Genomic DNA, 14,440 nt, shown 5'->3' on the forward strand with positions numbered 1-14,440 from the left:
AAAAAATTCATCTTTTCCCAACAAAACATAAACTTTAATATATCCCCCATTTTTTTTCTAAGGTTGCATATACTGTGTATATATATATATATATATCTATTATCACAGGGATTGAGCAATATTCAGCACAACACAGATGAGGCAAAAAAAATTTGTGGTTGAAAATTCTATATTTCAGCAAGATTCAACAATATATGTCTATTATTCAAGGCTGTATAATGTGTCTATATATAATATAATCACCTATATTTTCTTTAATCGGTTGGAGTAGGGGCGACGGCCACGGCGGCGGTAGGACAGTGGCGACGGCAGGACGGTGGTGACAGCGGGGCGATGGCGATGGTGGGGCGACGGGATGCTCTTCACGACGGCCAACTCTTCTTCGTTCTCTCGTTCTTTCTTTGCTTCTTCCCGTCGTCTGTATTCGCGTTCTTCAGCCATATGAGGGGAATTTTGAAATCCCTGAAATTGATTTTTGTTTTTTTGTTTTTTTTTTCCCCCTCAAAATACTCACCAAAACGACGTCGTTTTGGTGAGTTTTATTCTCAGCTGTTGGATTAAGTACTTTAAGAGATCACTCTAGAGGATTAACTCTAGAGGATCCTTACGCATTATACACAGCAATCTCATTGAGGCGGAAGATTTTTTTTTTGGGGCGGGGGCCGCCTTTTAATACATATTATTTTCTTTTTGTTTTTTTAATGTTTTAATTATTTTAATTTTTTTTGTTAAGGTCAGGGGTGAAATCCTAATATTTTATTTATAGATATTTTATGATTCAATTATAGTTTTTTTTAAGGAATATTTATCAATAAATTCTATCTCATAAACAAGTACTTCAATTATTTCTAATTTTTTTTCTATTGATCTATTAAGTCTTGTTAGTGGAAAACTTTTTTCTTTGTAGTTTTATTTTTTATTTTGGTAGTGTTTTAGCGGATAACTATATCTTTTTATTATCGTGACAAGTATGATGTGATAGCCTAATGTGATAGGTATTAATGTGACACTCTAATAATATGACACTCCAAAAAAACTAAAAACTCCTTAGTGTGCTTTTTCCAAATGTAACAATGTGGCGGGTATGATGTTACACTCCAAGACTTTCACTCCAAAAAAACGAACACTCTTTAGTGTTTTTTTTTTTTTTCAAAAGTGACAACATGTCGAGTATGATGTCACACTTTAAAAAAACTAAAAACTCTTTAGTGTACTTTTTCCAAATATGACAACGTGGCAAATATGATGTGACACTCTAAAAAAAACCTCATTAGTGTACTTTTTCCAAATGTGACAACATGACCGATATGAGTGACACTCTAAAAAAAATAAAAACTCCTTAGTGTACTTTTTCTAAATATGACAACGTGGCGAGTATGATATGATGTGACACTCAAAAAAAAAAAAAACTCTTTAGTGTACTTTTTCCAAACGTGACATGTGACATTCCAACATGGCGGATATGATGTGACACGCTAAAAAAATTAAAAACTCTTAAGTGTACTTTTTTCAAATGTGACACTTCAGCATGGTGCTTATGATATGACACTAAAAAACTCCTTAGTGTACTTTTTTTCAAATGTGACACTCCAATGTGGCGGGCAAATGAGTCATTACACATCCAAAAAGACTAAATGGATCACAAAAAAAAATAAATGGGATTATATGGATTACAAGTCTAAAATATGGGACTTATTGGTCAATCTCCTTTTTTTTTTTTTTTTAATGTTAGATTATTTTAATTGATTGGTTCATTTATTTGGAGAAAGTTTTTGTTCTGTATAATATCTTGTTCTATCGTAGACTCAGGGCACGATAGAAGCTTTATATTTCCTGCGAATCAAATAACTAGATTTTTATGGTGTAATCAATTAGTGGAATTATTTTTTATATGGAATAATCGTTTTTATCTACCGATTGAAAATACATTTTGTGTATGTTTCAATTGAGTTATATAAATTGAATCTAAAATATTTTAAATAAAGCATTGATGGCGGATCTTTGATGCCTTAGCACCCTTTTTTATAATCACCTTATTTTATCTTGTAATTAATTATTTTTCTCAAACTATTCAACCATTTCAAAAATTCAAAACCATATTTTTCTTTACTTTATTTGAGTGGTGGGTAATTATTTTGAACAAACTGCTCCTTGTGGATTCGACCTCGGACTCACCAAGTTATATTATTTCGTGACATCTTGCACTTGGGATTGTAATATAAAAGTCGCAGCAAGTTTTTGACGCCGTTGCCGGGACCTACATCATTGTTAAAAAAAAAAAAAAAGTACTGAGGAGGTTTGCATTGCGATTTCTAGCAATTTTGGTAAACTCGTTCCACTCTTTTTATTTTATTTTTTAATAAGTAGGATTTGATTTAAAAAAAGAAAGAAAGTAAAAGTAATGCTATTGTTGCGTCGGAATAGTGAGGTAGTGTGTTTGCTGGTGTGATTGTGATAATTATTATTTATTTGTTTTTTTACAATTAGTCACTGTTTTGTTACATTAAAAAATATATATATATATATATATTATTTATGTTGTATGCATATTTGGTGTCGTGATCATCTTGGTCAGTTGGTAAGAATTGATTTTGATTCAGATACATTGTTTGGTAATCTCTTTGAGTCTGAATTTGATTTATTTGTACACCCTCACACTTGACATGATATGAAAATCAAATTCAAATAGCTCAACCTGTTCGAACGTGATTATTTGCAATCCACAAGGAGTAGTGCTCCGTCTTGTATTATTTTTCCTCCAAATGCAAATAATTTAATTTTAAACCGGGTATGATTGCGTTACTTCCTAGATTTCATGGCCTTGACTTTGAAAATCCTTACTTGCATATTAAAGAATTTGAAGAAGTTTGTGCTACCTTTCTTGACCAAACCTGTAGTGAGGAGACTATAAGGCTGAAGTTATTTCCTTTTTCTCTAAAAGATAAGGCAAAAACATGGTTAAATTCATTGAGATCTAGATCGATAAGCACTTGGCAAGAGATGAAAACTGAGGTAGCGTTTGGCAGAGTTTTCTAAATATGATTTGAGAATAGAGTTGTATTTTGAGTTTGTGAGTTTTGGAATTATGATTTAAGTGTGAAAATTTTGTTTGGTGAAAGAGTTTTGAATTGAGTGGGAAATTTTTGATGTGACATATGATATTTGATACAAAAACTTATAACTCATAACCAAACACACAACTCAAAATTCTATTCAAAACTCATAAAAAAATTTAAAAATTTCAAATTTTTTTTTATTTAAAATATAAAAAATAACAGGTGCCAATTATAGTAAAAAAAAAATTACACTATACTAGTCAACCGGCCGGACATCCGGAAGGATTAGCTTAAATTTTCCCGCCTTTGAAATAATTTTCAAAAGTGGGTGTGGAATTAACTTTTGAAAACTCTAAATAAGCACCATACTAAAACCAAACGGTGGAATCATAGTTTGAACATCTGACCAAACACTGCCTGAATTTTTAAATAAAATTTTCCCAATACATAGAACAAATTCTTTGAAAAGACAGATCATGAATTTTTCTCAAAAAGAAAATGAAACTTTTTATCAGTGCTGGGAACGCTTTAAGGGTTTGTTAAGCTCTTGTCCACATCATGGCTACGAATCTTGGCGATTTATTGATTTTTTCTAAGAAAAGTTTGACTCCTCAAATGCGCCAATTGGTAAAGATGATGTGTAACGGTGAATTTTTGAATAAAGATTCGGATGAAGCTTTTGAGTACTTTGATTTACTAGCAGAGAATGCCCAATCTTGGGATACCACTGATACTCTAGGACATTCTAGTAAAACCAAGCCTTCTTCTACAGTTTTTGGTGGTGGTAAGTACCAACTAAAAGATGAAGATGATTTAAGTGCAAGAATAGCTACTTTGACCAAAAAAGTAGAGGCCATGGAATTAAGGAAAGTTAATGAAAATTTCCAAGACCATGGGACACCTAATACATGAATGTCCAATTATTCCAGCTTTTAAGGAGCTGTTGCATGATCAAGCAAATGCTATAAACACTTTTAAAAAGCCTGTTTCATCCGCCTATTTTGAGACTTACAATCCAGGATGGAGGAATCACCCAAATTTTAGTTCAAGGAGTAATAATGTTGCACTACCCCCACAACCCCAAGGACATTATAAATTTGTTCCATATGCTCCCCCGCCAAAGAATAACCTTGAGGATACATTGCAACAATTCATGCAAGGCCAGATAGTGATAAATAATCAGACATCTCAGGCAATAAATGACGTTAAGAACACTCTCACCAAATTGACATCTTCATTGAGCATTCAAGAAAAAGGTAAATTTCCTGCTCAAGCTCAACCCAACCCACAAGGACAATATGGTGTGAGTGATTCTTCATCTTCTGACACTCAGCTTAAACATGTCAAATCTATTACTGCACTTCATAGTGGAAAAATTATTGATAAAACTATGCCTATGAAGGCCCTAAAGCCTAAGGGTATTTCAAAATCAAAGAGTGGTGATGATATTGACAAGTCCAAGTCAAGTGAAGAAATGAAATGTCCGATTCCTGCTCCCTGCTCCTTTTCCTTAAAGATTGCAGCCCCCTTAGATATCAAATCAAAATGCTGAGATTTTTGAGCTTTTCAAGCAAGTCAAAATAAACATCTCCCTGTTGGATGCAATAAAACAAATCCCGTCATATGCCAAAATTTTGAAAGATTTGTGTATAGTCAAGTGAAAGCTTAATGTACATTAGAAAGCCTTTTTGACAGAACAAGTGAGTGCAATAATTCAGCAAACTTCCCCACCAAAGTTTAAGGATCCAGGATGCCCCACAATCTCTTGTGTGATTGGGAACTATCAGATAGAGCAAGCTTTGCTTGACCTTGGGGTAAGTGTGAACCTTTTACCATATACAATTTATAAATAGTTAGGCCTTAGGAGAGCTTAAACCAACTACCATTACACTCCAACTTGCAGATCGTTCTGTGAAAATACTAAGGGGAATTGTGGAATTGGTTCAAATAGATAACTTCTATTTCCCTATCGATTTAATTGTATTGGACACACATTCTGTTTTGCATACACACACAAATTCCTGTCATTCTAGGTCGTCCATTTCTTGCAACTTCCAATGCTTTGATTAATTGTAGAAATGATGTGATGAAATTATCTTTTGGTAATATGACTTTGGAGTTGAATATTCTCAATATTTGCAAACAACCAAGGGATAGTGATGAGATTGAAAAAGTGAACTTGATTGATACATTTGTTGAAAAGCATTTCAATAACTCCTATTTTTCTGATCCACTGGAATCTTCCTTAGTTAATTCTTGTGATTTTGATGAAGATTCGAAAATTGCAACATTTATTCTTTATTGGAATCTGCATAGGAATTGAAAGACTACAAATGGAAGCCAAAGTTTAAGCAGTTGCCAACTTCTGTGAGTAAGTGTAGACCCCCCATTTTTGACCGTCCTCAAGACTTAGACGTCATCATTTGAACATTTGATGATCATCCATGTTCGTGTTCGTTTTGAGTTGTCGGAGGTCTCAGCTACGCGCCTTGCCTCAAGATCTCTCAACTTATCTGTTTTGTGCTTGGTTATATACCAAACACTTGTGTTTTTGCTTCTGAGGGCAGGGAATGGCTTGTTGGCCATCCCCACACTTTACCGGCCTTGGCTTGAGGCCACCGGCCCTGTTTTCATGCTACCGGCCAAATATTTTGGTCAGTCGGCATTGTTTTTGGTCGGTCAGCCCATTTTGTTGGTCAATCGGCCATTTCTGCTGGTCGACCCCTTTCCATCTGCTTTTGGCAGATATTTTATGCCAGTTGTAATAGCTGGCATCCACAATACACCCCTCCATACACGTGTATGGAGGGATTTGCCTCTTGGTTAGCTTCTCTTAGAAGCTTTAGAATTGAACCTCTATAAGAGGAGGGCTTCTCCTCCTTCCTCCAGGGTTTAGAGAATTAGGGTTAGAGAGTGAGATACAACTTTGTATCTATATTCCCTTATTTGATCCCATTTTGTGCCTCAAAAGTGAGTTTGTGTCTTAGTTTTGCACTTGAACACCTAGCATTACACTACCCTTGGGTTGCTGAGGCATTAGAGGGTTGTTGTTAAGGTTCTTGAGCTGATTTTCATCAGAGAAACCTGCTGGAGCTTGGTTCTTGAAGAGGTTCTACAAGGGTGAGTTCCTTGCTTTAGATTCTCCTTTTTTGCACAAGCTTTTAGCCTATCTTGCATCTATTTTTAAGCTTAAGTTATAACTGATAAAAGTTCTATTTTTAAGTGCTTAAAATAGTTGTTTAAGATTACTTTGGTGTTTGGGGTTGTTTACCCCCTCTTAGGCCTTGTTTGGCCTCATTTTTGTGCCTTTTTTGTGAGCTCCGGGACCACCTTGTATTGGCCTTCTCACCACTGAAATCCAGAGGGATTTTAGTGGTGGGGATGGTGTTTTGAGGTCCTAAGAAGGAGAGGGCCATCCCCTCTCCGTGTTGTCTTCAATACTTGTCATATTTGCCTCATGTGTGAGCACCTTGTTTAAGTTCATGTTGGCCATGTCTTAGTTGATATTTGGTATTATTTTGCCATGATTTACCTCTGTCCAAAGTTGGTTTAGACATGCCATGTATGCTCCATACACTTGTCTTGTAATCCCATGTTTTGGCCTTAACATGCATCATGTTATAACATGTGTTTTTAGCATGATTTTGGCTCAACTTTGTGAAGTTTCTAGCCTTGTTTTAACATGTTTGAGCTCTGATTTTGGTTGTTTTGGTTGTCCATGACTTACTTTGTATAGCTACCATGCAATCTAGCTTGTAGGCTTTGAGTTTTGACCCCCCTAGCATGCATTACTTAGCTCATTTCAGTGATTTGGAGTCACTTACCATGTCATTTCAGTCCATATGGCATGCTCGCTTACTTACATTTGATGCTCCTTTGATGCCTTAAAGAGTTGCTATTTTATGCTCCATGTTTGGACCATCATGTATGTCATCATGTGTAGGCCATTTAGATGCCATCTAAGTGGGTTTTGGGGCTTATTTTGGCATGATATGATTTTGCTTTGCATTGAATAATCCATGCCATGTTTGGTTGTGATGGGTGTAGAGCAATGCTCCCTTTTGTAGCTTTGAATACCCTTTGTTTTGGGCCCGTTTCTTAGCATGTTTTGGCTTTGTTCCATGCATGCTCTAACCTTGTTTTGGTTTGTCTTGGGACTGTTTTAAGTCCTCTTGGCCTTTTGGGGCATGGTTGATATGGTCATGGCTTGAACCCCTCGGCTAGCCTCAAGTTTTTGGGACTCCCTTGCATGCTTTACTTGGGTAGTTTGATTGGTTTGGCACCACTCTTAATATGATTTTAGAGCTTAGCATGCTTGTCATTTGTCCATATTAGTCTCTTTTAAATGTGTTTAAGAGTTGCCTCTTTTATGCCTTAGATGATAGGCCTTTGTACATGCATGTTTGCATATCTATTCCATGCTTTTGTTGTATCATATTGGCCACTGTTTTGGACCTATTAGAGAGCTGTCCTTCTTGGTGTAAGTCCATCATTTGCATGTTGTTGCATGCTCGCCTTGTATGTTGTTGCATACTTTGCTCATTGCATGTCGTTGCATGCTTAAGTTGCATTTTGCATCCTTGTTAGCTTGCATCTTGTCATGTATTTGATATGTTGATTACATACTTGTTCACATGCTTGAGTTGTTTGCATGCTTAGGTTGCATGGCATTGTGTGTGCATTGCCTTGCCTCTTGATCACACATGATAGAGGTTAAGGTCCCTTATGCGTTTTGTGCATTTCATTTGATATCGAATTGCACGCTTGACTCTTTTGGGCCATCATGCATTGAAATGCGTTATTGATGGCCTGAGGGTCGAGAACCATGCTCCTCTAAGTCTCAAACATGCTGAGGAGGGTGGTGGTGCATAAATTGCTTTAAAAATGAATTGCCATGTCTTGTCTGTCCTCTGTTGCAGCAAACCAGTATTCTGCAGGAAGAAATGACCGGTCGGCAACTTTCAGTGCTGGCCGACTATCAATACCCAGCTGTTGATCTAATTTTTGGTCGATGATCATAATTCCATGGCCGGTGGTGCTCCCTCTTGGTCGGTGGCCTCCCACAACTCTTAGGGAGTATTTCAGAAGCAATTTGGAAACGTGTGCAGTCTTCAGAAGAGGAAAACAATGCAAACAGAGGCAGCATGAGCATGGCGATGGATTTCAGGGCGGAGCCGAGCATGCGTGCATTTATCCCTCTTCCCAAGGCTGTTTTACCGCTTTATTAGCTTAGTTAATTTGCTTAACTAGTTAAGTGGTCTGTAATAATTAATTAGCTAGAGTAGTTAATTATTTATTTGGTTTGTACTATTCTTTCGGTCCCTCGAGAGGGCGCAATTGTGTAATAAGCGTGCGTGTGTGTGATGCATGTCTTCCAACCTCCACTTCTTTCTCCCTTTTACTTAACCGCTTACGATGGTTAGTTCTAGGGCACGTTTCAATTAGCATCCTTATGCTATGCATGTTTGCATCATTCATCAGTATTGTATGCACCGGGCTCGGCTCATCATACTAACTGCATAGTGTTTCAAATTTCAAGTTGAATACATGTGTTGAATTGTCACATCTCATATGCCACTTTAGATTAGCCGAGCCTATTCTAGTTGCATTTTGCCTGCGATGCATTAGCCATTTTTAACATGGACTTGGATCATACATTTGATTACTAACATGTTCATTGTTTTGGCTCGGAGTACACTGTGAGTATTTGTGCTTTAGCATCTTGCATGTATGTGAGTGTTAACATGACAGCATGCTTACCATGAGGCTATTTGCTTATGTGATATAACTGCCTGAATGCCTGTGGGTGAAGGTTGGGTTGCTTGAATTGGAATAAATTCGTCGAAACCCGTGTTTTAGCCTACTTGCGAGTAGCAAACTTCAAACTAGTTTAAAAAACAGACGGGTATGCGATGCTTTGTTCCAAATTAGGCGATCTAGTCTATACGTGTGTGTTGTGCGTATCACATAGTAAATTCTAGCTAATTAACCGGAATAAGAACACACATGTTTTCAAAACTCAATATCATGGTTAGTAGAGGCCGATCTTTGATCGGGCGAACGGGGGTGCTCACGAAGTGACCTTCCCCAATCGTACCCAAGTTCCCGAGGCGAGGCAACTTTGGTGATGACGGACACGTGGCCTTAGGCACGAGTCAGGGTTTCCTAAATTTCCCCAAAATAAAATATTTAGGTGGCGACTTTGCATCTGGCAAAGCAGTCCATGTTTGGCACTTCTTTCTAAAAATCAGTTTTTCAAAACGATTTGCCGGATTTGGACTCTTTGATGATTCATCGGTCTTGTATTTCACTCCATGAGATTAGATACAGGACCGTGACATTGAGTCCGAACTGTAGTGAGCCCCAATTGAACAAAATGGGATTCCCTCCCGGGACGTTCGGGGACGTCTACAGTAAGCCTTTGCCATCAAGTGAACAAGTACCAAAACTTGAGTTGAAACCTTTGCCTGCAGAGTTGAAGTATACATTTTTAGGATTCGAGGACACATATCCAGTGGTAATATCTTCTAAACTTGACTGTGTGCAAGAAGGTAAATTACTTAATGTTTTGAGACAACATAAAGGGGAAATAGGATGGACCATTGCAGACATTAAAGGAATTAGTCCCTTAGTGTGCACTCATAGAATTTACTTGGAAGAAAATGCCAAACTATCGAGGGAGATACAACGTAGGTTGAATCCTATAATGAAAGATGTTGTGAGAGGAGAGGTCTTTAAGCTATTAGATGTGGGGATCATTTATCCCATAGTTGATAGTAAATGGGTAAGTCTCACACAAGTAGTACCCAAGAAGTCTGGAATAACTGTGGTAAAAATGAGAACAATGAGATGATTCCAACTCGTGTTGTTACGGGTTGGCATATGTGCATTGACTATAGAAAATTAAATTCCATGACTAGGAAAAACCATTTCCCTTTGCCATTTTGGACCAAATTTTAGAAAGGGTAGCTGGACATGCATTTTATTGTTTCCTAGATAGGTACACGGGATATTACCAAATTGAAATTTCATTAGAGGACTAAGAAAAAACCAGTTTTACATGTCCTTTTGGTACTTTTGCTTTTCGAAGGATTCCATTTGGATTATGCAACGCTTCAACCACTTTTCAAAGGGGCATGCTAAGTATTTTTAAGTGATATGGTGGAGCAATTTTTAGAAGTTTTTATAGATGATTTTTCTGTATTTGGAGTTTGTTTTGATGATTGTTTAACAAATTTACAGAAAGTTTTGTCCAGGTGTGAAGAAAAGAACCTTGTGTTAAATTGGGAGAAGTGCAAATTCATGGTTACTTTCGGGATTGTACTAGGACACATTGTTTCTTCCAAAGGAATTGAGGTAGATAAATCTAAAATTGAGTTAATTGCAAATCTATCTACCGTTAAGACTGTTAAAGATGTTAGATCATTCTTAGGACACGCAAGTTTTTATAGGAGATTCATTAAGGATTTTAGTACTATATCTAGACCGTTATGTAATCTCTTATTAAAAGATGCACCTTTTGAATGGACTAATAAATGTCAAGAGGCTTTTGAAAAATTGAAAACCATGTTTATTTCTGCCCTTATCATGCAACCATCTAATTGGTCTTTATCTTTTGAAATTATGTGTGATGCTAGTAATTATGCAGTTTGAGCTGTTTTGGGACAACGCATGGACAAAAAGCTATATGTCATTTACTATGCTAGTAAAACTTTGAATAATGCCCAAATGAACAACTTTACCACAGAAAAAAAGTTGCTAGTTGTACTATTTTCTCTTGACAAATTTTGTGCTTATTTAGTTGGATCACCTATTGTTGTATTTACTGACCATGCATCTTTAAAGTACCTTCTCGCCAAGAAGGATGCTAAGCCTCGCTTGATTAGGTGGATCCTTCTACTCCAAGAATTCAATATCACAATCAAAGACAAAAAAGGAGTAGAAAATGTTGTGGCGGATCATTTGTCTCGACTTATGTTTGATGACTCCATAGAAACAATGCCCTTAAAAGATACTTTCCCTGATGAGCAATTGTTTATTATTATTGACATGCCTTGGTATGCTGATATTGTTAATTATCTTGTTACAAGCATGATCCCGAGTCAATGGAGTGCACAAGACAGGAGGCAATTTTTGGTTGAAGTAAAGAATTTCTTTTGGGATGATCCATATTTGTTTAAATATTTTCCAGACCAAATCATAAGAAGATGTGTCCCTAATAATGAAATAAATAGTGTCATCTCCTTTTGCCATTCTGAAGCTTGTGGAGGCCATTTTTCTTCAAAGAAAATTGTTGCAGTGTGGATTTTATTGGCGAAGCCTTTTTAAGGACAGTCATAATTTTTTCAAATCTTGTGAGCATTGTTAAAAGTTAGGAGGGATAACCCATAGAAATATGATGCCCTTGAACCCTATTTTAGTGATTAAACTATTTGACCGTTGGGGCATTGATTTTTTATGGGACATTTTCTTTCATCTTTTGGATATCTTTATATCTTAGTTGCTGTTGATTATGTTTCCAAATGGGTTGAGGCAATTCCTTACAGGTTTAATGATCATCGAACTATTTTAAAATTTTTGAAAGAAAATATTTTGTCAAGGTTTGGAATTCCTCGAGCCGTTGTAAGTGATGGGGTTTGCATTTTTGTAATCGGTCTTTTGAAGTTTTGATGAAAAAATATTTTATTACTCATAAAGTTGCAACTGCTTATCACCCACAGACAAGTGGTCAAGCTGAACTTGCTAATCGGGAGATTAAAAATATTTTGGAAAAAACAGTTAACTCAAATCGCAAATATTGGTCCTTGTGACTAACCGATGCACTTTGGGCATATTGTACAACTTATAAAACTCCGCTTGGTATGTCACCTTATAGACTTGTCTATGGAAAAGATTGTCACTTGCCAGTGGAACTGGAACATAAGGGATACTGGGCTATAAAGACATTCAATTTTAATTTAGACAAAGCTGGCTCACTAAGAAAATTGCAGATGAATGAGTTAGAAGAAATCCAGAGAGATGCTTATGAGATTCTAGGATTTACAAAGAAAGAATGAAGGTGTTTCATGACAAGCATATTTTTCGGAAAAATTTTGAGCCTTCACAAAAAGTTCTTTTGTATAATTCTAGATTACATTTATTTCCCGGTAAATTGAGATCTAGATGAACTGGCCCTTTCATTGTTAAAACTGTTTTTCCTCTTGAAGCTTTTGAAATTGAAAACCCAAAGAATGGTAATGTTTTTAAAGTGAATAGGCAGCATCTGAAACCATTTTTGGAAAATTATCCGTCTGAGGATGAGTCCATGGAACTTGTGGATCCAATTTATCAGGATCATGAAACAATTAGGATTCAATTTTCTTTTTCATCTTGCATTTCTTTCCTTTGTTTTGTTTTGTTTTGTTTTTTTGGTTTTTGTTTTGTTTTGTTTTTGTTTGTTTTTTTTTGGTTTTGTTTTGGGTATTGCGAACCCATTGCAGGAAAAGCAAACATGATTCATCATTTAAGATAAACCCTTTCCTGTTTCGTTTTTTTTTTTTTTTTTTACATTGAGGACAATGCGTCGTTTAGGTTGGGGGGAGGGATTAATTATCAGTTTGTGTTGATTGGAATAAGTTAGTGAAAAATGGTTGAAAGCACTAAAAGTGGTGCTCTAACAGCACCACTAATGATGTGGCAGTGGGTGGGGTCCACTGTCTATGCCTTCTTGTTGTTGTTGGTTTTTTTTTTTTTTTTGGCATTCCCAATGCATTAGTGCTATTAGTGGTCTTTTTTTTTTTTTTTTTTTTTTGTGGTATGAATCATTGTTGTAAGTTAGTAAACCCAAAAAAAAAAATCAAAGTTATCTCTTATATGTGCATTAAAGTGGTTGAGCTTAGTTGTGATATTTCTGTTGTCTTAGCTTGAGAATTGTGTTGAAATTTATTATTCTATCCTCATTGACAAAGTATCTCATGTGTTCATATTTAGAACTTTTGCACTGCACTTTAGCCACATGATTACAATATTTAGTTGATACGTGGATGTGACTTAAAAATCTTGAAGAATGATATTGGAGACTTTTAACAGTATGAGTTTCGAGCCATTCTTTTCTTTGGAGGGTTATTATACATTTACTCTTGATTTTTCTTTGGAAGCGCATTAAGTTGTTGTGTAGCCTCATTATTCTTTGTCTTGGTTAAATACTGTGAACACATTTATTTGTTATCACACTATTATTTCCTTGAGATCATGAAAATTGAAGGACCATACCAATTTTTAAGATATGATTTTAGTCCATCTTTGTTTCTTTGAGTTTTATATTTTTCTTTGTTACATTAATCCCTTGAAGCCCATTGGAGCCTATATTTAGCCATTCTTTGTTAAACCCCACATCCAACTTGTCTTGATTTGTCTTGAAATTTGTTGTTTGGGAGGTAAAAGGAGTGTGCTTACTAAAAAGCACAAAAGATGAATTTTTGAAAGGGTCTAGAAAAGTGAACTATCTGCAATAATCTCCTAAATTGTGTTATATTTATCTTCATTACTCTCAAGACCTCAACCTTTACTCTCTTTTGGATTTTTCCACCTTTACCCTTACATTATAATCAAATAAAAGTCTTATTTGATCTTAGGAATGGTATGGTTTGGATATGGACATGATGGATAGTTAATAATGTGTGAATGTTAATTCTCAGTATTTGACATTCCTTCCATGCGACTATTTGTTTATTCTTTCTTATGAGCATTTTTCAACCAAGTTAATATGTGAGAAATTTTGCTTTTGGTTTACATTATTCTGCTGGCATATATTTAGAGTGATATTTACACCACATTTTGAGTGATTCAATTGTTGAGTGTAAAACCGGTGAGATTTGAGTCAAAGCATATTTCAGATAGACAATTGAGTTACATTTTACCTTGAGGTTAAGAATGTGTTTATGTTGGCTAAGATTATTCACACACCCTGAATTTTGGATATGTTGGGTTATCTTTACTTGTTGCTAGTATTTTAAATTTTGATTGATTCTTTTGTTAGTATAATGAAATTCATCACTATTGTTCTCGAACTTTGTGCATATAAATAAGGGAGACTTTGAGGTTAAATTTTTGGATGTTTGTGGGTATCATCTTTGGAAACCCTCATGAGACTATAACTCGTCCACTAAGGGTAACTTAGGGGTTTAAAGGCTTATTGCATATGCAAATGCAATCGCGTTGTCCTACGAAAATGGTTTACATATTTTTGTTAAGAACTATATTTTTGTAGGCGCCTTAGTTGCTAGGGACTAGCAATTAGCTAGTTGAGGGGTGCGATGAATAGTTAAAAATGTATAATTATTTTATTATTTTTAATCATTAATACACTTTTATTAATTTAATTCTCCCACTTTATTTTTAGTTGT

The 14,440-nt window shown here is 35.7% G+C and overlaps 1 non-coding gene and 1 pseudogene across 1 annotated transcript; one reads left to right on the plus strand and one right to left on the minus strand.

The window, feature by feature from the left end:
- Positions 1 to 3,514: 3,514 nt before the first annotated feature.
- Positions 3,515 to 3,621, minus strand: LOC114288188 (small nucleolar RNA R71). The gene has a single exon (XR_003638143.2). It is a non-coding gene; the product is annotated as a small nucleolar RNA R71 (small nucleolar RNA).
- A 68-nt stretch (positions 3,622 to 3,689) lies between these two features.
- LOC114288133 (uncharacterized) lies at positions 3,690 to 13,708 on the plus strand (annotated as a pseudogene).
- Positions 13,709 to 14,440: the final 732 nt, after the last annotated feature.

Source organism: Camellia sinensis, chromosome 14 (assembly GCF_055761805.1).
Source record: "Camellia sinensis isolate YWXY chromosome 14, ASM5576180v1, whole genome shotgun sequence".
Lineage (NCBI taxonomy): Eukaryota > Viridiplantae > Streptophyta > Magnoliopsida > Ericales > Theaceae > Camellia > Camellia sinensis.